At 41.8% G+C, this 26,493-nt stretch overlaps 1 protein-coding gene across 8 annotated transcripts in view; it reads left to right on the top strand.

The window, feature by feature from the left end:
- The window catches only part of BBX (BBX high mobility group box domain containing), a 149,197-nt gene that overhangs the window by 25,450 nt on the left and 97,254 nt on the right, over positions 1–26,493 (top strand). For 5 of the 8 annotated variants that reach the window (XM_082304447.1, XM_082304445.1, XM_082304444.1 and 2 more), the window contains exons 3-4: positions 5,001–5,118; positions 9,411–9,494. The exons of 2 other annotated variants lie outside the window; for them this stretch is intronic. The gene's annotated coding sequence lies outside the window, so the exon portion shown is untranslated. Of the gene's footprint in view, positions 1–5,000; positions 5,119–9,410; positions 9,495–15,436; positions 15,482–26,493 lie in introns of those variants that run through there. One more of the 8 variants, XM_082304443.1, reaches the window with a different exon arrangement.

Raw genomic sequence — 26,493 nt, 5'->3', positions numbered from 1 at the left:
GGCACGTCTCGGACATTTCTTCAAGATGCAAAATCTGGTTAGGCTGCAGTAACAACTCTTCCTACACTAGCAAGTTGCAAATCCTGTTTATGGATTTCTTTTATAGCACTGGATGTTGAAAACAGTACTTTCTCTTGGGAAATCCTTATTCAATTAACTTGGTATTTATTTTCATATTAAGTTCTGTTGTTGTTGAAAGTGAAAACTAGTTGGGGATAAGATCTGCTTATTAGAGGGCTTGCTCTTGGGCCTTATAGGAGTGGGGGAGGCAGGGGAGGATGAGGGTATTGCCTTTGGTGCTCAGGGCAGAATTTTTGCCCTGTTCTTTTGCCTTTCCGTAAAGAAGCTGTGATTGAAAACTAGAGCCCTTGGGAACGTATTTGAAATACAGAAGGAAATCAGCCCTGAGGCCAAGTTACCTGTGTTTATCTAAAGTATCTAGTGTGTACCAGTCGATTTAGTATCTATTTAGTACCCATTGCTTAAATAGATCAAGCTGGTCTTTCAGTGACTTCAAGGAAGTCAGGTATGTCCAAATTAAAAGAAACTGTAAATGTGATGACTGATTAGTTAGTGCTCCAATTATTGGGCCAAGCCTTGTGCTCTTATACCAGCATAATCCTTCAACTCCATGTTTAACATTCTACCCCAAGCTCCTTCCACTCTCTTATAGAAAAAGTAACATTAAAAAAAAGAATAATAATCAATACAGCATTTAGTGTGCTGAAGATTTAAATAAGTGTCCACTGACAGGGAATTATTATGTCTGTGTGGTTTGTATACTGCACTGGTCTGCAAGTGATGCAGTTAAGTTCACAACCCACATCTACACCCAGGTCAGAAGATCAATTTGTAATAGTGGAATCGCTTTGACAAAAACATGAATGTTGGAGAAGATGTTGAACTTCTCCAGGTTGCTTGTTACAGCAGCCTCTTTCTCCTAGAGAAGTGCACTTGCCCTTTCTCAGCTCTTTTCAGCACCAAAGCTAGCAGTTGCTTTTGTGCTCTTTCCTTCTCCCGGGCCATAGCAGGCAGGGTCCCAGAGAGCAGCAGTGGTGGTTGGCTAGGTGAGAGACACAGGGACGCAACTGATGACTTCTCTAAAGTTTAACAGCAGCAGCTGGAAGTTTTACTGTCTCCCATGGGCCATTGTACCTTTCTGCAGCAGTTCAAAATGCATTGGTAGCAAAAGTAGCAGTGGGTCAGCTCTGCAGCCGCCGCATTTCAGTGTGAGGGTTTCATGTAAATAACTGTTATTGTTAACCTGCGTTTAACTTAAGGAGTGCAGGACAGATGCAGGAATAGGGGAATTTGTGGTAGTGGCAAGCCAGCATTGTACCCCGACGGCTAGAGTGTTTGTTGCTCTTCTGCATAGACCAAGGACATAGTTTGGATCTGTAAAGCATTGCATCCTTTGGTAACGAGTGGCCTAGCTTAAACCTTTTCTTCCTGTCAATTAAAACCAAAAAACCCAGAAACCTGCTTGTATATTACAGAAGGGTCAATATATTAATGCTGTTACTGTGTTTCTATTTATACAGGAAGATAGCTAATGTGTAGATTGGCATCTGTGTTCCTTGCATTTATGCTGGAGTGGCAGGAAGAGACCCACCCTCTTCTATGGTGTCCCACAGATGCGTTTGAGACTTGAATGCAAGAAACCTGTATGATTTCCTTGATGAAGAGGTTTGCTGTATTTATATGTGCATCAATCAGTGCTTTACACAGTGCATTGACTTTTGGTGGCTGAACCTAGAATGTAAAAATGTTTGGGTTAGGGTTTTTTTGGTGTGTGGGGAGGTTACGTATTTGAAGTGAAATGTGAATTTTGAATGTTGGTAATCTGTTTTGTGTTCTTTTATAGTAAAGTGAAGTGTTGCATAATAGAAACTTTTTTTAGCTTTAGAGTCCCACACAAACACTGGGGAGAAAACCACAGACCAGAGAAGAAGCAGTGTCATTTTTTTTTGATTGAATGAGAAGAATGACTCATTTAGTTTTAGATAGTGTGCTGACAAAACATAGAGAAACTCTTAGTTAGAGAAGACCATGTGATAGCCACTGATTCACATGTCCAGCTTTGGTGTCAGGTCTTCGGATAAAAGTGGACATCATCACAAGAGATGTTGCAGCAAATGTTTTGCTCTGGTGTATGAAACCCTGAGCAACACTTATTACTGGAGATGAAATGATATGTTTTTTTTAAAGTGAGTTTGCAATTAGCCAAGGCTAATTAATGGTTTTGCAGAAGCACCTTGAGTTCAATTTGTTTGCAGTCATTCAGAGGAAGTAGTTGTTGGTAAAACAAAAGAACAGCTAAAGATTGGGTGACATCTCATAAATCCACAGGGATGGTTGAAAACTTCATTTGCTGGATTTGCATGTTGGGTACTGTATTAACACGGTGCTTTGTTGCTGGCATAACCCCCCCCTTCTCATGCTTCCAGGGAGGAGTCCTCTGTCCTTGCTCACAGCTGCGATGGCCTTGGCTGGGGCCAGCCGTCCTCCTAGCAGCTCTGCTTCCCAGGGGTGGCTGTGCCAGCCCGGCTGTTGCCAAAGCCGTGGTGTGTGCTGGTGTACCCCTGCGGCGGGACGGGCACCCCGGGGCAGGGTGGGGTGCCTGGGCCCTCTCTGCCAGAGGGCAAGGGCGGGAGGGGAGGCTGTGGAGGTGGGAGAGCAGCCATGGGTTGAAACAGTGCAAGGACAGTTAAAGGTCAGGCTGGGTTTGCTCTTAAATAAAACTGAACGAGAATGATTTCCCTGCTGTTTTTGCTGCCCTGCTTGCTTTTCCAGAAAGCACGTTTATGGAGGAAAATACAACCTGGCTATGCCAAGAATGGGATGGCAGCCCACCTGCAGGGACCTGACCTCTTCTCCGTGCTCGCTCACTCTCTCGCTTGGTGCTGCCAGAGAGACTGATCTGATCTCATCTCCTGACGTGGCTGGCACAGCTGCCAGCTGTCCACAGATGTGGACAAAACACATTTCTTAAAATCACTTGCCTGTTTTGTGAATCTTGCCCACTTTGTTCCCCAGCTTCTTCCCATGCCTACAGAAGTCTGTCAGATTTTTGGCCCTTAAATCTGAAAGGAATGGATCGTAGGTTACAGCCCAAAACGAAGCTAAACTTCAGGATTTTGGCAAATGTGATACCAGTGGGAGCAAGCTCCAAAAATCTGAGCTCTAGTTCTGGTGCTAAAGTCTTACATTGCACTTGATCACTGTCTTAATAATTAATATTCAAATAAGTGCCAAACTTGAGCTTTTTAATGTGCAAGCTAATATGTAACCTGAAGAAAATCACAAGTGTATCCTGAATGCAGAACGCAAGCTGCCATAGTGGTTTTCCAGCATTTTGTTAAAATAAATTAAATTTGAAAGATTTATTTTTATACGTCTCAAGATTTGAATTCAACGAAGTACTTGGTGAATGAGATGTAAAGCTGGAGGAAGTTTTTTTTCTGAAGGAAAGATGACAATATTTGGCCCAAACACTAAAGGATTCTGTAAAAACAATTACATGTACTCTGAAGGAAATCATTCAAATGAATAGTTGTGTGTAGTGGCTGTTTCTAATTGGGCTTGATGTTTTATCACAGTTAGTTTTCCATTTAGGAGGGAAGATAGGAACCATAAAATGATGCAAATTAGCGGAGTGAAATAGCTGTATTTGCAACTGCTCTTTGAACCTTTGCATCTCTCTTAAGAATATGCTTACAGAACATTGCAGCAGTACATCTAGGAAGAAAACTGGGTTGTTTTGAAAAACAGAAGTATGCCTTTCTAATAAATTGTTTCTGATAGGAGAACTAGAAAATAGAGAAGATGATACTAATGCAGTTTTCTTTTTAAAAGTCTGTTTTGCATTTTAATCTCATGGAGAACAGCTCTCGGTTTTCTTAAAGCAAAAACTAGACAAAACTCTCCTAATTTTAAGAAACTTTGATATTGGAAATGTGGTGGGGGTTTTGTGCTACAGGTAATGCGTGATCTTACATTGTGAGAAGTAAACTTCTGCATCTCTAAACTTGCCAGTATCTTGTTGTGGTAATAAAGCTAAAAAGGGGGCAACAGTGTTAGGATTTTATTCTGCCGCGTTGTATGTAGTATCTGAGTGCCTTCCACCTACAGCAGAGAAGAACTGGGATTTAACTTCTCAGGACAACAGTGTGTGGGAGGGATAAGAAGGGACAGCGTGCTGCTTGTGGTAGGATTTTTGGCTTGGGTATTTTGTGCATTATTTATGCATGACATTTGTACCTGAAGTTGTTCTGACACCCGTGATGTGTGGGTGTGTGTAGTAGGTAACGGGGCAGTGACTTTCTGGTGATGGAAATCTGCTGTTGCGTGTGTGCTGTTAATGTACTACATAGCTCAGAAAGCTGTTGTATGTACATGTGTATATATGAAAATACTTGATACAACTTCTAAGAAGTGCTGAGATCTGGGAATCATTAAAATGGTGGTTCTACTATTTCTGAATATATGGATTGTGATGGTGTTTTATGGAATGTTTTATTAATTAATTTATCTGTTTAGTGTTATGTTAACTGTGTAGTATTGCAGAGTTATATAAGCGTTTGGATTGGGAGATTGTCTCCATTTTGAGCTGAGCAGTGAATTTGTTTAGATTTAGTGATTAATATTGTATTTCTTTATGGGATTGGAATAAAATATGAAGCTTCAGTGGAGATTATAATTTATTGATATTGCTGCAGAGTCTGTATGTACACGTGAGCACAATTCTTTTGTAAATTTTACAGGAGGCAAGATTGCAATAGTAGACTGGTACTGCAAATTTGATTGATTGGGGAATTGTTTGGATGTCTTCACTGACAGTCACTTCCAGGTTAAGTTTTGGAGTGTTCTAAATATGCTCTCAAAATGTTTGCTACCTTGATTGTTTGCTGTTATGTTTCCTTGCTGGTTAGCAGGAGAAAGCTTTCAACGCTGCAAGATTCATCAGTGTTACTTTCTCCCTCTGTATCCTCTTTCACCAGGTCTTCCCCATCTTGGTCACTTTGTAAGTAACTTTAATGGTCATAAAGTACCAGAGTAACAAGCCAGGAGAAGACATCCTGTCATGTCAGTTCAGGAGAAGACAGATGTACCAATGCAGTGAGTAAATTCCTGATTAAGCTATCTCCGAGTTAGCTTGTTTTAAATAAATACAGAGAGAATTTGGTACCTAATTTGCACCTGCCTTTAATGTAGGGGATGAGAGGTCAGAAATTGTCACATGTAAATGAATTTTGAAAACTGTAGTTTAAGCAATAGAAAAATTTCAAGTTAATATTAGAACAGTATAGAGTAACTACTTGATTGGAAGTGCTTGGACTTCTAAATGTATGTGAATGAGTTTAAAGCACAGGAGTGCGTACACTTGTAAGTGCTTGCTACTTCCTACTTCATGCCTTCTTTCTGAGGTAGGTTTTTATCTTGTCTAGTAGCTAAAGGATGATTATATGTTAGATGATCCCTTTTCATGGCCATTTTCAAGCTTTTCTGTTCTCCCTGCGAGAAAAAAGCCGACACAATTTAAAGTAGTGGGCTTTCAACTTTTTTTTTAATGACTTGAAGAACACTGAAAAAGTGTCCTGTAGATGGTACGGATGCCTGAAAAATGAATGTAAGCCTACCAACAATGGATTAATCTTCTTAGTTATTTTTGCAGACCCGTAGGAAATAGCGACTGCAGTGTAAAAACTGCTGATCTAACGCTGTATCTATACTGAAGTCGGAGACCTCTGGACAGGGTAATAACACTAGCTAGCAAAGATAATGGCAGAAGTCTAACTGATTGGTAGTGTTAAGCACAAACTGTTTCACTTTGAGAAGAATGGTTGCCTACTAATGACTTTCACAGTCCTGCCCCCCAAATCCTACAAATGGTAAACTTTGATTTTAAAATGTAGTTGTTATTTTGATGACCTCAGTCAAGGAAACTTGGGAGGGGCAAAGAAGCAGAGAGTAATTATTTGAAGTACAAGCAGATGCTACTCTAGTTTTTCAAGGAAGTTTCTTGCGTAGAAAGGCAGGGTTAAAGAAATGGAGCTGTTTGTACTCAAAACAATGCAATACTTTAGCTGGTGTCTCTCCAACTTTTTCTTTCTGTGACCTGTCATCTTAAGGATGAAGTGCTTTCAATAGTAAAGATTGAAGTGGGCTGATAGGGGAGGGTCTTTTAGAACACTTATAAAAAATTGTTTGCAAAATAAATAATAGCAAGTTACTAAAAAACATGTATGAGAGTGTTATAGTTTGTTACTAAGTCAAGATAGACTGAAGTTGAAGATGTTCCTTTGTTGCTAAAGATGTGCATTGCTGAAGTTAAAGATGTGCCTTAAGTGATTTGTTAGTCAACCTCATAAATTGGTTAATGATTTTTATTTACTAACTAGAATACTTTTTTTTTTAAAGTGCTTCTGGTGTTTTCTAGGTTGCTGGAGTAAATTGTCTTTGGCTGTCATGTCAAGAGTGCCAGAGATTGCTCTCCTGTATCTTAATGAAATACTCTCACTGGTGTACATGTGTACTTGAACTGAAGAAGTAGAGGGGAGGAAGGAGGCTAGTACGCTGTAGCGACAGCATACCTGGCCGGTATTTGTGAGAACTGAGAAGTGCCCTTTCAAAACCGAATATCAATCTGAATAGCAGGGGAAAACCAGTACTCGGTGCTGTAGAATCTCTCTTCCGTAAAGTAGGGAGGAAACAGCTTCTCTCAAATACACAGAGTAATTCTGGGATTGGAGGTTGTCTTGTAAGCTCGTTTATCTCTGGTGTGGTGGACTCCCAGAGCTGTGAGTGATGCTGTACAGGTGTTGGTTTTGATTTGAAGAGAAGCCCAGACATTTATGTAACAGTAATTGTATCGGAAAAGGTTTGGGAATATCTTTGCTGTTTCTCTTAAATTGAGCTCTTACCTGCGTTTTAACCTTGCCTGCTGTTTGTCCACACACCACCACCAGCACACTATCCCATGCAGGTTTTGTGGATTCTTTGTTTTAATACTCACTAAATCTGTTCAGCTGAGTGTATAAATTACATTCCCAGTTCTGATATAGTTCTGGCTTTAAACTATGTTTTCTTAGTAAGGAAGCAGGTGTATGTCACTTCAGTGCTAATAGTTTCCCTGAAAAGGAGGAGTAAGCTCTCCTGGGAGTGAAACTAGAGTGTATCAGTATATGAACGAAAAGGGATAAAGCTGCAAAACTACACGGACACTAGTCCAGAAATGGCATTGAGATTTCAGGTGGATAGGATCTGGCGTGTTGCTACTCGTACACCGGCTGGTGTAGCCTGCATGCTGAGACTTAGGCTGCCTGTAGTCTCCTTGTGGCTCTGCTGATGTTGCTGCAGCACCTGAAGATACTGCTGGGATGAGGCTTTGCATCCACTCGGTGGAAGCTGACTACACATCAGAGTAGCTGTAGATAGGGGTGTATGTCTGCATCACCGACCTTCAACTTACAGCCTGAGGAGTTAATGTAACTGCAGTCACCAAAGGTAGGCTGTGAACTGGGAAGGCTGAAGACGAAGGCATGGGTCCTGTCTGTCCACTCCTGGAAGTGGAGGCCATGAGGCTCTGCAGAGAGGTAGGGAGAGAGGCATGATTATGTCTCTAGCTCAGTCTGGATTTGACTGTAGACTGAGTATAGGACGTACTTTGAAACAGTGTCAAAAAGTGAATAAGGTACAGTGAATTTCAAAGGAATCATTAAATGCTTTGTTAAAAGTTGCTGGGTTTCATAATCTTCTGGAATGGGATCTTCCAAATGTGAGTTAAAGACATGCTACAGGTTCCTGTATTGAGCACTTGAGAAAATATATGAAAGAAGTGGTAAAGATAAAATTTGTTGGCTACCTTGCTTCTCTCTTCTCCTGTCAGTACTAGTGTAGAGGATGTCAGACAGGATTTTAAAAAGTGTAAGAACTTGGCTTAAACTGATTTACTGTTTTGTTTTGGTCCCGTGTCCCCTCTGTACCCCCCAGTGCAAAACACCTGTGGATCTTGCCATGCAAAGCTAATGAGGCAAAACATTCAGACCTGAAAGCGAGCAAGACAAGTGTCTAAGAAGGAATAATCTCCGTAGTTATCTCCACGGTCTCATTTAGAAAAACTATAAATGCATAGGGATTGTCTGCTTTATAGATCAGATCCTGGCTGTGTAAGTGTTAGGAAGCTCCATGGACATGCTGTTCTTCATTATGAGTTTAAATTCTTCTTTTGAAACAACAGCTGATGGCTCCCATGGTAGTCAGTCCGCCTTGCCTTGTATTTTTTTGACTTTACCTCGACACTTTGTTTTCCAAGCTCACATTTATTTATGATGTTATATATCACTCTGTTTTCTGTGGGTTTTTGTAATGCCATCCTAACGATATGAACAAACCTCACTCCTGAGGAGTGTGGGGGCAGCATGGCAAGCAGCAGATGCAGCCCGACTCTTGCAGGGGGAGCCAGCTCCCGTGGCCTACCAGCCCCCGGGAAGGGGGGCCTTGGTGGGGCTAGCGCATGCCTTTGAGAGAGAAGGCTCATACAAGGTGGGAGATGCTGTTATCAAGTTAAAGCCCAGCTTGGTGTCAGTTTGAATTTTATCCTGAAAAGCCTTGCAGTTCTTGAAGCTGTTTTCCTAAAGAATCCCCTCCCTGCCTTTTTTTTTTTTTTTTTAATAACTTCATGAAAAGAAGTTAGTTACGGACAAAACATGGCAGTTTGATCTTTCAGAAGATACCACCGTCTGTTGTTTTTAATGCACAATAAGAGTTTCCTCTGCTTGCAAGAGCAGGAGCATTGAACGCGTCCTGCAGGACGTGCCTTTTCAAGCCGGCTCATGCATGAAAGCGGGTTCAGCAGCGCGGGGCCCACAGGCAGCCCTTGGCCGGGCCGGGGCGAGCGGAGAAGCGTCCGAGGGCGCTTGGGGGCCAGGGACCAGTGGCACCCGTGGGGAAGGCGGCGTGGGCGGGCGGCTGCTTGCGCGTGGCTGGCTACCTGCGCGGCGAGTGCCGCTGCGCGGGGCGCGCGCCGCCGCTGACGTCGGCCCACGCGGCGGGGGGGCATCCGTGTGTGTGGGGAGGGGGGTGTTGTTGGCGCCCGTTAGCCCTAACGCTGGTATTTCAGTAATGCGGTGGTATTTGGCCATACTGCCAAAACCAGGCTATAAGCAGCGAGTCTTTGCTCCACTTTTCCTCGCTCCGTGCCTCCGCTCCGCCCCGTCCGTGCTCCCCGCACTGCTGAGATCAGCTTCCTGCTTTTCATTTTCCTCAGAACGCTGTTACTCCTCCCCTGAAAGAGTTATTTTCATCGGTCTTCTGGAGTTAATTTTTATGGGTGGCTGCAGGCTCTTTTTCTGACAGGCTAACACGCCAAGCTGGAAAAGCGGTATCATGGTGATTTTGTTCTGTTGCAGCGAACCAGAGCTGTAGGCAGAATGGTAGACTGCTGCACCGAAAACATTTCTGTGCCAGCTCTGTGACCGTGGAAGGCGAAGGAGGTGAGTGCCGGTTTTACGTCGCGTAGGTCCAGGGAGTTGTTGGAGGTGGAACCAAGAGTCACCACCTACCCCGGCTCAATAACAAGAAATGAGCAATTATGTTGTTATGCTTTCTGATGAGATGCTTTTGCTCCTACTAATACTGTAATGGAGTACACTCAGGAAATGATGGATTTTGCTGTAGCAAAGAACTCTAGTCAATGAAAGTTTACAGTGTGTAAATTTGTTTTTCTTTCATTTGAAATGTGTAGATAGATATGGCACAGATATAGCCATAAAGGTAAGTTTCGCTCCAAACAACTTGGGATAGAAAAAACACTCAGGTAGTTTCAGAACTTTTAGATGGATTGAATAATGCCTGAAAGAGACTTCACAGTGATTTAGTAATAACTGTGGATCTAGAATAATGTGATGTATATGAGGGAATGACATGATTTTATAATGAGTGGAAATAAAATTATACATAGGAAAAGCAAAAAGGGGAAAAAAACTATTTTTACAGTTCCCAAGCATCCCTCAGGATGGAATCCACGTTGTTTGAGAGAAAGCAGATTGTTTGGAAGAATATCTCAGTTGCAACGAACAGGGAACTTGTGTAGAAATGTGTCTTCTTACATTGTTGTGATTTTCTTTTTTTTTTTTTTTAATTTTTTTAAAAATTATTTTTCTTTATGGAGTGAAGAATGTGAATACTACAGGTTCCTTAACCAACTTTCAGCTTTTCAAACAGGTGATCATCGTTCTCTGTATGCCTTCTAATGGAGCTCTGAAATCATTAATCTGTAACTGGTGGCAGGTTGCTACTTTGTGTTGTGGTATCCTTCTGCTGTTGCCTTCTCATTACTGCCTGTTAATAATCAGATTAATGGGACGACTTTGTTCATTCTGACTGTGGTGCCCTGAGTGATTTTGCAGAGGACTCTTCATAAGAAGCCACTCAAAAAGCGTAGCTGTGGTGGGCCAGCCGGGTGTTGGATGCTGCTGTCGCAGCTACAAGGCATTGCCGTGGGTCTGAGCTGCTCCCCAGGTGAACAAGGGACAATAGGAAGAAATCAAGGATCTTGTTCAGGATCATGGGAGATGTGATGTGTCCTAAGCTCCGAGGCCTGACCAGAATTGCTTGTGCTCTTCATCCAGACCAGAGTGCATGCTTTGAGTAGCTGTTTTCTGTGATGCCCAGTTTAATTTATTGGTTCTGCTATAAAATGAAACAAATTTAGTCTTTGATTAGTTGTGGGAGTGGGGGATACTTCTCTTACAGAGAAGTTCCTCAGTAGCTGTGCTGAAAGCAGTTCTGGTGAAGCTTTGATTTCAAAGTTTGATGCATTCTGATGGAAAACGGGAGAGGTATGGTGAATTAGAAACTGGGGTTTGATTTGTGGTAATATTTTTGGGCATAACTGACTTTTTTGCTTGGTGGAAATTAGCATCGCTTCTTTCAGTTGTGGGGCAAGTAGGAGCGTATTTTCTTAAGTGTGTTGTGTTACTGGGCCACACTTAACATTTGTAATTGAACAACTTTGTAGATAAACGTGTAAGGTCAAAAGAAAAACAAGAAACCACTTTCATTGCCCAGTCTGTGGCCTGTCTGTGGTAGTGGTGGAAGAGCATCGTACAGGAAGTAATAATAAAACTTCCAGTCATGTATGGCCCTGTATCTTTTGTATTTGGTTTCAGGTGCTGGGTATACTACACTGTGTGGTTTTGCCTCCGTGCAATCTGTAAATTCATTGCTGCTAAATCTACTTCTTGCTATAGACTTGTGCTCAAGAAATTAACCCTGTGTTATGTCATTACTCTGAGGGATAAAACTGTGGTTAAAGACGTTTTATGTGCTGTGCATATCAGTATGTTAGAAAGATGATGCCCGTTTGCCTCAGTGTGTTGATTCTAAAGATAATTCTAAATGCTACTGTCTCCACAAGAAATATGTGAGATATGTGCTTATCCTGTAGATGCAAATGTATTTCCCATGTGGGCCAAAGTACCCAACTCTTACTTGCCAAAGTTACTACCTTTTTACTTGCATTCTGCCAGTAGAGAAACTCTGCGGCACTGAGAACACAGGCATGATGTTAAGCATCAAGCCCAACAGCTGCTGGACTTCAGTGCTGTTTTACTCATTTTGCACTTATTTTCAAAATTTTCATTCTGATTGATAGCAGGCTGCTGTAAAAAATCCAACCTGTATCAAGAGAGTCAAGGGTTTCCACCAGTGGCTCTAAATGTTGTGCTTATAACTGGTTTGCCAGCCTTGCTGACAGCTATGGTCAAAGCATTTGCTACTTCTTTGTCACATTTTGGCGACCTGGTCTTCTGTTAACTTGTGGAAATTTGTTAATTTATTTTGGAGTGCACTGAAGGGGGATGGGAAGTTCTGTCTGCAAGTTGGATCCTTCCTTGTTGGAGAGATTGCAAGGATATTAATAAGTGCTCTCTCTTTGTGGGCATGAAGAGAAGAGCGGAAGGTATGGCTCCCACGCTCTTTTTTCACCTTCAGTTCACTACATGTGTAATGCTGACCCCATCTTCAACATAGATGGAAGATACAATACATTATTTGAACTACAGCTCCCTGACAAAGAAATGAATAAGACTTACCTGACAGAAGTAATAGTGAAGCACCATGTTTAAATGGCAGCACTGTCACTGAAAGAAACAGTCCCAGCCTCAGACACTAGCATCCTACTCCATGGGGCCGTGCGAGTGTCTTTGCACTTGTATAATGAACTGGACTGGAAGACTGATCATAGCTGAAATGAACATGTTTTATGAGCTTAACTTTTTCTGTCCGCTAAAGATAGAACTGACCACCATTGGGTGGATCATATACTGTGTCATGAATCAGACCAGAGAACTGAACAGCTCTGTTGCCCCAAAAAAGGGGTCCAGGAATGTGAGGAATAGAAGCAGGAAAGGGGACAGGACTGCTTTTGGCTTCAAAGCTGGCTTATGATATCTTACTGCTTGTCAAGCTAGAGCCTTAAGGGCAGGCCAAGTACAATGCAAGAGAAGGAGGATGTATCTCCAGAAATAGACCACTATTGTCAATATTTCTTCTTCTGGGGACATACATATTTCTTTTAAACGTGATTTTGCAGTCTGGATAGCTTCCAGTCCAGATAGCATCAGTTAGTTACTGATGCTGAAGATAACATGTCTTAATTGTGATGTTGCTTTTATCTTTCTCCTGTGATCCTTTCTGAAGTAGTTGCTGTCTCGCATAGCTTTCCTTTGTGTGACCCAGCATAACATGCTACGTGTCGGTCTGTTCTTAAAAGTTGCATGGGACTTTCAGTGAGCATGATTGGTAAGTGATTTTTAGCAAGGTAGCGCTGTCTGGATGCAGAATACCAGTTCACTACAGATTCAAGGTGCTGGTTAAATTTAAGTCCGGAGTTGGTGCTGTAAATTGTTCATATGATCAGTTACTCTGAGATTTTGACTAGTGGCAGAATATCTCTAAAGGAGAAGGCAGCTTCTCCTCCAATGGCCTGTAAGAAAAGTACGTATCTGTGGCCAGTACTATAATATCTTTTGTTTGTTTTCTAAATAGCAGGGTGATTGTTGTTGCTTGGGTATGATTTATGGAGTTCAGGAAGTTTTTGTTAGTGGTTTTCAAGCTTTTGTTATGTGTGTTAGGTGCTGGCAAAAAGCAGCAATACATATTTCTACATGAATTCCCTGGGGCTGTGTTTTGGCTAGGGTAGTCGAATGTTACATCACAAGATAAAGATCCGATTTTGAGATTTTGCTAGTGCAGTCCCGTGCATTTGTCAGGGCCTTGCTACCCTCTGTGAGACTGTACAAGTACAGAAATCTGTGCTAGTGGATTTTGACAAGGGATTAAAGGATCAATGTTTGCTTTGCTTGGAAGTTGTTCAGATAGTAGAGTTAGGAGTTGAAAATACCATCTCTGCTCCTTCCCTTGCCCTACCAAAGTAAACTGAAAACCCATAGCAAAATGTGGCACATTGACTCCTCGGGTTTTTAAGTAATACTTTGGAGTGTAGAATCATAGAATGGTTTGGGTTGAAAGGGACCTTAAAGATCACCTGGTTCCAACCCTGCTGACACGGTCAGGGACACCTTCCACTAGACCGGGTTGCTCATAAGCCCCATCCAACCTGGCCTTACACACTTCCAGGGATGAGGCATCCCCAATGTCTCTGGGCAACCTGTTCCAGTACCACCCTCGTAGTGAAGCAAGGGTAATTCGTAGTGAAGAAAGGCTAATTCAAAGGGTACCGTAAGCTACAAAAAGGTGCTGTCCAATGAAAACTTTATACAAAACAAAAATTGTATTTGTGGGAGAGGAACAAAAGGAGTGATAGTTTCAGGATGAGAAAGAAAACTTATGTAAATGTTCCTATCAAACTCGCACAGCATGAAATTCAGTTGGCTTTTATAAAGCCAGAAGGATTGAAAGAACTACCTAGAATCCCAAGCATAACAAAAAAAAAAAAAAAAGGCAGTTTGGTTTCATTGTATCTTTCTTTTGGAGGGAAAAATAAGTCTCTCTCCTCTTCCTGTAAGTGGAGAAGCTAGTTAATGAAAGTAAATCACAAGAATAATGCTTTCTTTGTTAGGCAAATTACAGCAAAATATGAGGGACCTAACACCTCGAGAGCTGATGCAGCTGGGGGGTGACCATGGTTCTGTAAGTACACAGCTTTTGCTGGTGAGGACATGGAGTTACTGCCCCTGTTGCAGCACCTTCTAACAGTGTTGTGTCCACCCTCTGTGTGGACACGGTGTAATGGCAGCAGCGTTCTCCACGGACTTCTGTCCAGGATGACACTGGGAGAGCCTCACTGGGAAGTGCTGTCACAGCTGTGGAGGGATGCTGCAGGGAGCTGGTGACCTGTGCTGCCTTGGGAAATAGTCTTCCCTGATGGCCAGCTAACCTGAGTTGAAACCCTGACAGCATCTGAGATTTTTCGCACGTGAAACTTCAGTATGGTGGAACATGTATTTTGTAATGAGGGCTAATGCTTCACAGGGGCCTTTTTTTTTTTTTTTTTTCAAAAGCAGTCCCAAAAGATGCTACTGGAAAAATTGTGCATTTCAACTAAATATGAGCAGGATCCCCTGCAGAGTAAAGCTACTCAAAATGGATCCCTCCCCTCTCATCTGTTAGATCACTGCTATAAGGTAAAGTGGTTTTTTTTATATTAGAAGGTTAAAATATTTTCAAATTGAAGGGATATCTTTATGCAGATGTTCAAGCAAAATGTTTGTTTCCCAAACTAATTCAAAAGTGAAACTGTCTGTAAGAGAAGTGAAAATAATTTAATTGAGTTTTCCTGTTCCCAGCTGGCTACAAGAATGTATGTTTTAAGTTTAAAATGATACTAATGTCGCTGTAAGTGTTCTATACTTGGATAAATTACTTTCTTTTTTGTGACTGATGGTGCCCCTTGAAGCTTGTTAGTGTGTGGAGTAACTCAGAAGTAGCAATTGGGTGTGTAAACGCCTGGAAGTTTCTTGGGTAAAACTGCAAGCAAATTCCACGTGGGCCTATGTGCATTGACAAAATCTGTCAGCAGTCATACCTCCCGTGTTGGTGGAACTCGCTCAAGAAGCAGGTTCTTGTTAGTCAGGGCCAATAAAGAGTTACTAGATTTAAGCTATTTCCTCCCCCTTTCAAGGCTGCGAGACGGCAGCCAGCTAGCCAGGCCCCATTTGAAAAAGACTAGGACAGAGTCTAACAACACAACTGAGGCCTTCCCATCATGTGGTGGTGTTCAGGGTTTATTCAAAAGGATCACAGGAATAAGACTGTGGTGGAGGCTTTCTGAATTAGATGCTGGGCTTTCACTGAATGTCTGACTCCGAGTCTCTGGCAGGTTCCACTGAGCTCTGTGAATTCTGAAACTCCACGTGGAAATGTTTGCTGCAGGTATGGACATCTGGTGGACCTCCAGTGAGACAAGGAATCCAAATTGCTGCATTGGTGAAGTGGTCGTTAGGCAGTGGAAAAAGAGGTACTTTCCGGCTGAGCTTTCAGAATAAGTGAATATATTTTAGATATTATCAGTAATTTACACTGTTGCTTCTGATGAAATTTCCTGCAGTATGCGTTGACAAATATACATAAAAGCAGATAAATCCTTTGCTCCTGGCAGTTCGGAGAGAGGTATTTCAGCTTGTCCTGCAGGTCAGGAAGCTGAGGAATGATAGGAGGGCAGGGCCCTTAGAGAAAAGCATCTTCAGTTGACTGATACTGTTTAGCTGATTTCTGATGAGTTATTAAGGTGCAAAGAGAGGCTGTCTTGAGATGCTTAGGCTTGAGTCAGTAATGTGTTTAACATGGTCAGCCTCCTTGAATTATACCTGAAAATAATTCTGTAAAATTGTGCTGTCTCTGGAAGATGAGTATAATGTTCCCTTTGTGAAACATCTTGGGGCGGGGGCAGGGGGCAGCTACCCAGCTAACCAGAGTTCCCAGGTGGTCTGTGGTAGGACCTTTAGGAAAGACAAATTATGGCTGTCTTCTGGGGTCATAAAAGCCTGATCAATATAATAAACCTTTTATCAAAAGGAAGTCTGTCAACCCTTGGCTGATCTGCATATTAAGAAGTAGTAGGCGCTCCAGAAGGAGCTTCATATTTTAATTTCAGTGCGCAAAGGTAGATAGATATTTTAAGAGTGGCTGTGGTACTTTGTAATTTCTTGTCTTTTTACTCCACTCTGCCAGTATTTTTCTTCTGCATGGCTACTTTGCAAACCAGCCTACTGTGTGGTGTTTGGTTTTTTTATCTTGCATGTACCTGCAAAAAAGTATGTATGGATATATACACGTGTGTAATATAAAAAGTGTCTGCATCTTTCTTGTAATAGCGGGACAAAGTGGGCTTGAGTGACTGTTACTGCTCCTCATTCACTCTTTGCAGTTCACCGAAAGCATGGTGTGAGACAGGGCAATGTGACTTGGCCTAGCACAGTATAAATCAGTAGGTCTCTACTACTGTCTACTGCTCATTTCATCAGTGAAATTTTTTGGCATGCTGTTTTAGACCAGCAGTGAACCCACTCTTTCATTACTCTTTCCAAAGAGGATCTCACATGTAAAATACATAAATAAAATTAAGAAAGAAAATTAGAATGGGTTAAATCTGTGTGAAAGTCTTGAGAAGAGTGGCCTTACCCTTCGTATAGTGTTGGCCAGTTAAGACTGCAGAATATCAGTATTATTTTTATTGACAATACAAATTATGCCTGTTTAAAAACTAGAAAAGTAGATCTAGGGTGTGCTTGTGCAAACCTTGGAGTGCTGCAGAACCATTTTCTAGCTTCCAGACACCTCCGTGACTGGGCCTCTGAGCAGTGAGTAGCAAGGAACAGCTCTTGGTGATTTACTGACCTAAAAGGGTAAGGTGTCCCCCACCTTACAGAAAGAAATGTGCTTTAGAGCCAGTCTTTTTCCAGGTCTTCCATGTAAGGCAGATCTGACCAACACTTTATTTGCTAGACCTGTGAACATGCAAGGTGGAGGCATGCCTGCTGGGATCAGAGGGTGGCTGAGCTAAATACTAGCTTTAAACATCACTTAGCAGCTGCTCATGCCACACCATTTTGAAGGAACCGTCTTTATTTAACTCTGACGTTAGGGCTTGCAAGGCTCATTTTTCCTTCTTTCACCTGTTGGTATAGTTGTGGTACCACAGTTTTCCACCTTCAACTGCAGCTTGAAATAGGTCAGAGCTCCTTAACAATACCATAATGATAATTTGCACTTTTATAGCACTTTTCACTTGAATTACCCAAGTGATTTATAGGATTGATGAAGAAAGCTCAGTGACACTTTCCTGACTGAGGTGATTGAGGCAGATAGAGGCTCTGAGTCACAGGGAGGTTGAGTATGAATTTAAGGAAGTCTTTTCGGCTCATCCATGAGAGGTCTGAAGAACCTGTAGTTCCTGATTTTCTGGGGGGGTGCTACTGCTGCTGAGATTAAGTTACAAGATGTTAAACTGCATAGGTAGTGTGTGTGTGTGCGTGTGTGTGTTTAGAAAATTGGAGGAGGGAGTATTTACCACCTGATGCTCACTGCATTAGATTCACCTCTGAGCAACAGTGCAAGCATTTAAAAAGAAAAGATGTAAATTGCAGTCCCTGCTCTGTGAAGGAAGAGTAGCAATGCTTCCTTCCAGAGCCTGGCGTTAGTGTTGCAGAAAAGTGATTTCCAGAAACAAAAAGAAACTTAAGACAATCTTGCTCTTTAGTCAGGTGCCTGCAGTTCAGTCACTCAAGAGGTGACACACAAATTAACACAGAGGAAGAAAAATTGATCAGAATCCGAGTTTGTTTCAAACTAACGTGTTTATGGAAAAAATCAGTACTGATTTTTGACTTCTTAATTTCTAGTATCGTTGAAATGACCATTCATCTGAGAGATGAATATTTAAGGTTTTCAAATAAAATTATACTGCCTTAAATTTGTGGAGCTTACCTGACTGGAGGTGTTGAACAGAGAACTGCTAAAGCATTACAAATTTTCATGAAGCTTAATAAGATTTGTATAGATTATTAATACTGTTTATCAAAGTGTTACTTTAAATCATACTTTGAATACCTGTTTAACATATTACGGTTCTTACTGAGTTTTGCATGTTATTAGGCAGATGATTCTTCCATGACCGAGATACCTTGCCTAAATACTCAGGTGCTTTGTCCAAACCCACACAGCAGGTTTGGGGTGGAGGAGGGATGGGAAGCAAGTGAGACTGGGTAGCTTGCTGTGCTGCTGCTTTGCTCTTTGATCGGTGGGCAAGACTCTCACTTGAACTGGTGCTTTGCAAGTGTAGTAACGTTATTCAGAAAATCTCTTTGCCTGCCCCTGAAGAGGAACAGTGAACTACGTATGGGTTAGAAACAACACAGCCGTGTCTGCTTCCAAGCATGTTTAAGAAGGACAGAACTTGAATTCGGCCTTGATGTGGGCCAGAACTGGGAAACCTAACGCTTAGGGCATGATAGGGAACATGACCACCCAACATCATGGACGTGGCTGCTAGGGCTGTATCACGGTTCAGATACTGGACCTTCAGCTGAAGCCCCGCCAGCGGACTCTTTGTCAGTGCTGCGTGTGCTTTAAGGGTTCAAAAATCTTGTGTCTTGCCCTGGCAGCTGGACTGCAGAAGCTGTGAGGCTGCAGGAATTGACTGTGGCCACTAGATGACTCCTTCAGCCTGCTGGTAGGTGCACTCGGCTGAAAAAAGCAGTGGAGGTGAAGAGCTGGTACGGGAAGGAGAGGGCTGTTCTTGGTCTGTACAGAATGAGATGCACCGAAATAAAGAGGTTATGTAAGTTGCAACTGAAGGAAGTGTTGACATGGTTTTTAGTTTGAGTTGAAGTAGTTACAGGATAATATACCTCTAGAAATGACTAATTTATGATGTTTGTTGATATGTACTTTGAAAGTATTTGCAAAACAAAGGTCCAGACCCCCTTAAAGTCAGGGTGAATTTATTGAGGCAATGAACATGTGAAGAAGCTCATTTTACAAGTTGCACTACTCATTGACTAGACTACAAGTGATAATCTGGTTTTATGTCAAGCTCTGCTGTTACAACTCTTACTTTGCAAGCTTTCAAAAAGAGAAAACCCACAAAAAACCCCACCCAAACCACCAGCAACAGAACGCTATCTTTCCTCTTCTTTGTGTCTTGTGGATGGATGGATGAATCCTGTTAGGCTGGAAAAAATTTGAACAGATTATATTGAAATTAAGGCCCAGGCAGAATTTCCGCAAACTCCCTACAGATTTCCCTGCATACTCAGTGTTCACTAACCCTACAATGCTCAGGATTAAATAATCTTCCTGTCATTTAGAGACAGCGTAAATGATGCTTCAGTTTCATAAACATTTGCCAATGCCTGTACTAAGCATATAGTCACTTTATCAAGGTAATTAGATGATGAGGTGGTACCGTTGTTGCTCCATGTGTTTCTCTGACATCGGTTTTTATTTCTGAGGTGTAAAAATGAATCATTAGTTGCCATTAAGTATGACCAGTTCCTGGTGCAAAGTGTGTGCTGGATAAAACAACAGTGCACATGGCTGATGATACTTATTTTTTCAAAATTGTTGTTGTCACCCAAGAATCCCGTAGAGGTGAGACTTGACCTTGAACTATGGCTTGACCTGTGAAAATTCTGTGTTACTCTTTGAAGTTGTAGTGTTTGAGTGCTTCAGTGTTCATTTTAAGCATAGTGCTAGTCCCGTTTTTAAAGTTAATACACATTAAGAGTGTATATCTACTTTTAGGTAAGGGTCAGGCGTACCAGCCTTCCCGCTTCTATCATTTTTGGAAGTTTTCTTCAGCTAAAGTTTTCCCTTTTCTCTCTTAAATACATAAGACCTGTTGATAAGTCCAAAACCCCTTCTGAATTAGCTTCCAAAAATGCAATTCTGGATTAAGTTGTCTTGCAAACCTGGACTAGAATTTTCTTGGCCCAAGCTTTTGTCCCTTTTGAGGGCTATGTTTACCCAGCAGCCTGTTGGAGTTCAGTTCTTTGGATGTGTCACAAAGACATGATATAAAAGCAGCTGTTATGGGATTTTCAGTTACTTTCTATTTATGCATGTAGGATGTGTATGTAATTCATATATATGCAAACATCCCCTCCCCTCTCTGAAAATATGCATACCTTGACATACATGCATAGGCATCCTTCCCTTCCTCCCTACCTTCTTTTCTGCCCCAAGACCCCATATATTGGGATTTTTAAGTTTAGGAGACATGCTATCGCAATTTCGTACTGGTCTAAAGGGAAACTACATGACCCATAATTTAAAACTAGACTAATGATTAAATGAAGTATGATAAAACTGATGAGAAATAATGAAATAAGGAAACTGGGTTTTTTTGCATTTGCTTAAATAATTTCCATCCTTCTTGCTGCTCCTTCATTATTTTGTTACACTGCATGTTCTGTTTAATTTACCTTCTGAGATTTCCATGTTTTTATCTATTTACTTAAAAGCCATAGTTCTAAGGAGATCCCTTGCCTTGCTTAATTGAAAGGTCAAGGAGGGGAGGTTCAGGGGCAAGGCTAGAGAGGAAGCTGATCATCATCTATTTAAACTTACTTGGTTTGGGTGAATTCAGTGCTTTAATTTCTTCTGTGCAGCAAGAGAAATAAAATTAGTAGTAATTATGCTGCAGCATGTTAATATCAGACTAGTAAAATAAAAAAAAGGGGAAAAGAGAAAAAAAATAAAACCAACCTAACCCTGTACTTCCGATTAACTTCTCACTCTTAAAAGTGTTTTATTGTTGGGTTTATGCTACTTTTCCTGCTGCTGTCAGTGATGGTTGTAGATATGAATAGAAGGCAGCATGTAGCATGGATCAAAGTGAGGTGAATGAGCTGAATTGGAAATTTACCATGCTTGAGCTAATCTGGCAGTGGAAATGACGTGAGCGGCTTAATTTTATTTAGAGCTATGCAAAGGGAGAGGCATTCATGTGTGTGCATGCGTGCCAGTCCTTTCTCCCCTGGCCTCTGCCAGGTCCCTCTTCTTGTTCTCCTGGGCCCTGAGTGACGTGCTGGGATGTGTACAGGTTAGCGGCTCTGAGGGCATCTGGCATTTCAGGAATTAGCGGGGCTGCTGCAGCAGTCGGGAGCGCAAGTGACGGCGGTATATTTTATGTTCAACTTCCTCTCTCAAGTGGCTGCATCGAATCAAACGGCCATGCTGACAGCGGCGGGGAAAGGGCTGAGCAAGGTGCTGTCGCCCCTCTGCAGACCTCTAGCTCACGGGGCTCTCTGTGCTTGCCTGCCTACCTTTCTGCTCCTTCTTGTTCATCAGCTATCATGTGGTGACAGAATAGCCAGTCCCTTTGATATTTCTTTGTTCCAGCCCTTAGCATAGTAAATTTTCAGAATGGTCAACTGGCGTACTTTGTAATATTATGTCTTGTGCAGAGACCCGGGGAAGGGAGTCCTGAGAACAGTTTGGCTGAGACAGATAATGAGGGTTGCATTGTGTTTATTTAGGGGAAAAAACCCCAAAACCCCAAAACCACAAAACAAACCCTTTCAGAGTCTGAGAAGCTCTTTTTGAATGAAGAGGAGAATTTTGTTTGAGACGAGGTTGTACAGCAGTTTTTCTTACACAAGTTGCTGGATTTAGGATTAAGAAGTAAAGCTGCAGATATTTCTTACCCACTTCTAACAGTTTCCCCTCAAATACAAGCATTTGATTATGAAGTAAGATTTAATTGTTAACTTGAAATCCTGTTCAGGACTGTTTGCAGATATCTTTGAAGAAGTTTGCCTTTTTCATTTAGGTATTGGATTAGATAACTGTAAACTGAATGTGTCTTAAAACAAGAGCTCCTAAAACTTCTAATTGGTACTGCAAAAACCCAGGATATTTTCATGCCTTAACCTTGTATTTTGCAAAGGTCTGTACCTGGGTTACTATCGGCTGTAGTGCCGGTGACATTGCATTAGGGCTTTCATGAAGTTTCTGACAACTGGAGTCTTTCCCAGCACCAGTTTTAGAAGTCAGGTTTCATTTCCCAGTGCCAATATTGACACAGTTCTGAGACGGGTGTATTTAGCGTTCGTTCTGAAGAGGGTATGTTCTTTGATGTGCATCCAGAAAATTGTTTTGGTGTGGGTGGGATTTCTATTGTACACGGGCACGGGGGTTCCCTCTAGGATTAGGTTTCCTCATCCTCCCAAAGCTGCTTTAAGATGAATGCTTTTTGTACTGCTGAGAATTGGATTTGGCATAAAAGCCTGTTCCAGTGCATTGTGTAGCAACTGCCTAGGCCACCCTGCGGTGCACGAGAAGTCCTCCCCAACCAGGGTGACCAAACTCCTACCATCTTCTTTACCCTTCCTGGCCTTGAGAACGGGAAACCTACGGGAGAAGAGTGCTGAATTACTTTATAGCAGTTGTTAGTACTGATACCTCGTTTTAGACTGATCTTGGTGCCAATTTCACTGAGAATCCTTTGAAGTCAGTCACAATCTCAGTCTGTCTCCTTTCCAGCATAGTATTTCCAGGTAATTTGCAACAATGTATTTATGTGTTGTGCCAATGCATCATGCTGGACAAGATGACACATCTGCTTTTTGTATGTGCAGTAAGGAGGATAAAGAATCTGTGTTTATTAAATAAAGCTTGGTTCCCTAACTAGGGTTGCGGCAGAAACTCTGTGTAAGGTGGTGCTAGAGACCTCAAAGTAGCACTGGCCAAGCTGGCAGCCAGGAGTCTTTCTCAAGCAGTTGAAAGTTGTGGACTGAGTTTCCAAAGAGGTGAACTGTTTGTGGCAGGGCTCTTAACAGCCTGAGATGGGCTGCAGCAGATCCTGTGTGGAAGGGGAGTCCTGATGGTAGCTGGTTGATACGTATTCTGAATTTCTAAATTGTTTCTGTTATTCCCTCTCAAATGTAAAGGAGCAGCAAAACAGACTTCAATACAATACTTGATATATATTTGAATATAAACACAGTTCATCTCTGTGATTGACAGCTTATCTCGGTTTATCTCGTGGTATATTTCTGCATCAGGCACTTTCTTTAAAGTTGGTAGAGGTCTGTAACACCTCAGTTTATGATAGAATACAGAGTGAGTTCCATAGATGTGATTGCACAAACCTGTTCAGTGTTATTCATTTAAAAACAAAAACAAACCAAGAAAATCAAACCCAAACAACAAAAAAACCCAACCCTAGATTTAATATGCATAACTTTGTGTATACAATAGTTCTGCTGTCATCCTTGGCATTCTGAGGTTGACTATCTACACTGCTAGAATGGATAATAAATACTGAATAGTGTTCTTTACACTATATTGTTGTTGTATTATTTTTTCACAATAGCTGAATCTTACTGCAAATGCTTTACAAATATGTTAACAATACATTCATTATTATGGAAGAAGCAACTAAATTACTTTTATACTATGTTGGAGACTCAAAGTATGCTTTTTTTTTTTTGTCTAATAGACATGTACATATCCAGATCAGGCATAGTAAGGAAATCCAGCTGGAAGCTTGAAGAGTTGTCTTGAAGCCACTTTTTCCTACACTGGTATAGGCACAAGGACTGAAACTGAAGGTGTGTGGGGGGGGTTATCCAGAAAGCATGAAAATTAACAGTCCCATGTTCATTTATTTTGTTTCCTGACAAAGTTTTATGAAAAACCAGTGTTTTTTATTAAAAAATGTTTAAATAATAACTAGATATCTGTGGTCTTTCCTCTCACCCCCGCAAAAACTGTTTTAGTTGACCACTCTGATAAGGTCTGTAACTGCACGATGACATAGCATTGGGGAATGAAGGAACATACCATGCTGTTCAGCAAATACAGGCTACAAACACAGGTTAATGGTTAACTACATTTAAGTCTGGAAATGATCGTATAGTAATTACAGTTAATTATGAGATGATACAAGTGCATTGCCATGTGATGTCCTCAGAACACACTGTAACTTCAAAGTGTGCTGTTATGAAAAGGATTTGAGTGTTACTGTGTCATCTTAAGACAGAAATACCATTCTTCAGTATAAAATCACCGAAGAGCTTTCATGGCTAAGTCTGGTGTTAACGTGCAGGCTCATCTCCTTTAGTGAAAGTTTCATATATGTACTTCTAAAGAAAAATTAATTGGTTCCCACTTTAACTGCAGTGATAACTTGTCCAGCTGTGCGGTTTGCTACCTGTGCTTGGCCCCAGAGCAGCGCGTAGAGCAAAGGTAGTTTCTTGTGATGCATTTTTGGAACTACTTGGGAGCTCGTCCCTGTTAGAGTTGCCTTCAGGCAGCTCCTAGCATGCTGTGTTTTGGCTTCCACATATCTCTTGGCTGTGCACCAAGGTGTGATATTTAAGAGTGAGCTGTGGTCCCTGTGACTCTCCTTCTCTTCTGGGGCAGCCTCTGTGAAATCAGGATTTTTGTGGTCAGTTCTTCCCTGCCTTTCTGCCCTCGAATAAGAGGCTGTGGCAGAACAAAGAACTGGCTCTCTTGTTTATTATTTTTTTTCAAGACAAAATGAATCTGTTCTTTATCCCATGGTCTTTATCCTTCTTATAATACTACTAATAACTTTTATTATTGGTTTGCACCTTCTGCTGAAAGTCAGATTCTGCAAAAAAAATTTTAGCTTCTATGACAGGGACGTCTGTGAGCAGCCCATCTCACTGGCGTTTCCCAAGGTCAACAGGAGTGCTGCAATGAGTGAGGGCTCAAAGGCCACAGCTCTCAAGTCTTGATCTTGAGAATATTTACACTTAAGCATAACTTCTCCAGCAAAGCTCCCTTCTGTTGACCTCAGGGATTACTTGTGCATTTGAAATGGAGCCCAAATGTAAGTGCTGCAAGTTGGTGACCACAGGAGGGGGAGGCAGGCAGGCTGTAAGTGCACTGCTGCCAAGGGCGGTGTTTATTTTCCTGCCCCCAGGGTATCGGCCCCCAGGTGCCCGGCGTCCAGCTACTGCTACAGAAAGGTGGGCATCTTCTGGGGGTCCTTTAGCATATCTGCCAGCCCCTGGGGAGGTCTTGGGTACTCCAGCACTTCTCATGTGCTCACAGGCAGTGAAGGCCTGTTTATAGGCAACAGCATCCCATCCTAAGTAGCTTGGCTCTATTTCAGAGTAATGAAATCTTTACTGAGCAGGCGAAACTGAGATAAAGGTACGGTCTCATAGACTTTAAAAAGTAGCCTTTCTGAAACTCTTAATAAAAGTGCAATAATTACTGAAATTGTTGTCAGGGTCATGACGAGCCGCTGCATCAATCTCCCAAGGCAGTCATGATTATCTGGCGTGGTTTTCTCTAATACACTGGGGATGCTCACGGTGTTGGAACTCATCCTAAGGAAGAGGTGCAGGACTGATGGATGATGGTGGTTGAGTTGGTCCATGTGTGGTATTGACAAAGGGGGGAAAAAAATTGTCCTTCAGCCCATTCGGGTTGCCTCAGTTCTGCTGTCAGCCTTTCAGTTAATAATGTTTAAGAAATAGCTCTGTGGTATCTATAAATGCCTTCTATGAGGAGGGGAGAAAGTACTTGCATAGATGCTTTCTGTAATTACATATTAAAATAAATACTTCTGAGTGATTGCACAAAGCAATTAAGGACCTAAGACATCAGCATTTCTTAAAAAAAAAAAAAAAAAGTGGTGTTTTTTTTTTTTTCCCATCCTTTGTAAGTTTGAATTGTTTTTCAAGTGATTTGTAACTGACCTCTCACTTTGAAGGTGAAACTTATTTTGGGTAACTAATCATCATCAAATTTGTTACATCATAAAAGGCTACTCCTGCAGTGAATTTAAAGCCGCTTTCTATTATATAGTACAGAAACAAATATGTAATTTGGCAATGGAGAATAATAATCCCTAGCTGACACCTAATGCTCCTCATTATTGCATTACTGGGACTCTTCGGAGGAGTCAACCAGCGGTGTCCCTTGTTTTCCAGAATAGGATGGATGTCGTGGGGTACCAGCTAGATAGATACTGGAGTAGAGCCCTCTCAACACCTCCAGCTCCGTGTCCAGTCTCACATGGGTTCTCGATTTTTACAGGAAAAGGCAATTTATGACCTGCAGCACTAAACATAACAAACTTCCCTAAATAAGATGCAGAATTTGGGGAAGACTGTGGAGTGATGCCTACTGGGAGAGTACGCTTCCTTGAGGATTCCTGTGTAGGAAGGTTTTCCACATACAGCTGGCTTCTCAGAGAGGTGGGCACCATCACTGACCAGCATCCAAACAGGTTTGTTTTCATGGATCTTAAATAGGAAAAGCTTTTGGGAAAGCCATGAGAGCCTACATAGGCGTATGGGCTGCCTGGCTTCTCACCAGCAAAGCTCCACTTGATCCACAGTAAGATGATGCTCCTGTCCCAGCACATCTCCTTTTTATTGCACCCAAATTTATGTGAGGGCTGCCTTGACAGTTGAGCTATTACCTCGTCTGCGTAATTTCCATGGACCTGAAGAGGAAGGAAAGGACCGAAACTGAAGGCACACT

The sequence above is a fragment of the Platalea leucorodia genome (genome assembly GCF_965183815.1).
Source record: "Platalea leucorodia genome assembly, chromosome: 2".
NCBI classification, from domain to species: domain Eukaryota; kingdom Metazoa; phylum Chordata; class Aves; order Pelecaniformes; family Threskiornithidae; genus Platalea; species Platalea leucorodia.
This window is presented reverse-complemented; position numbering and strand designations above follow the sequence as displayed.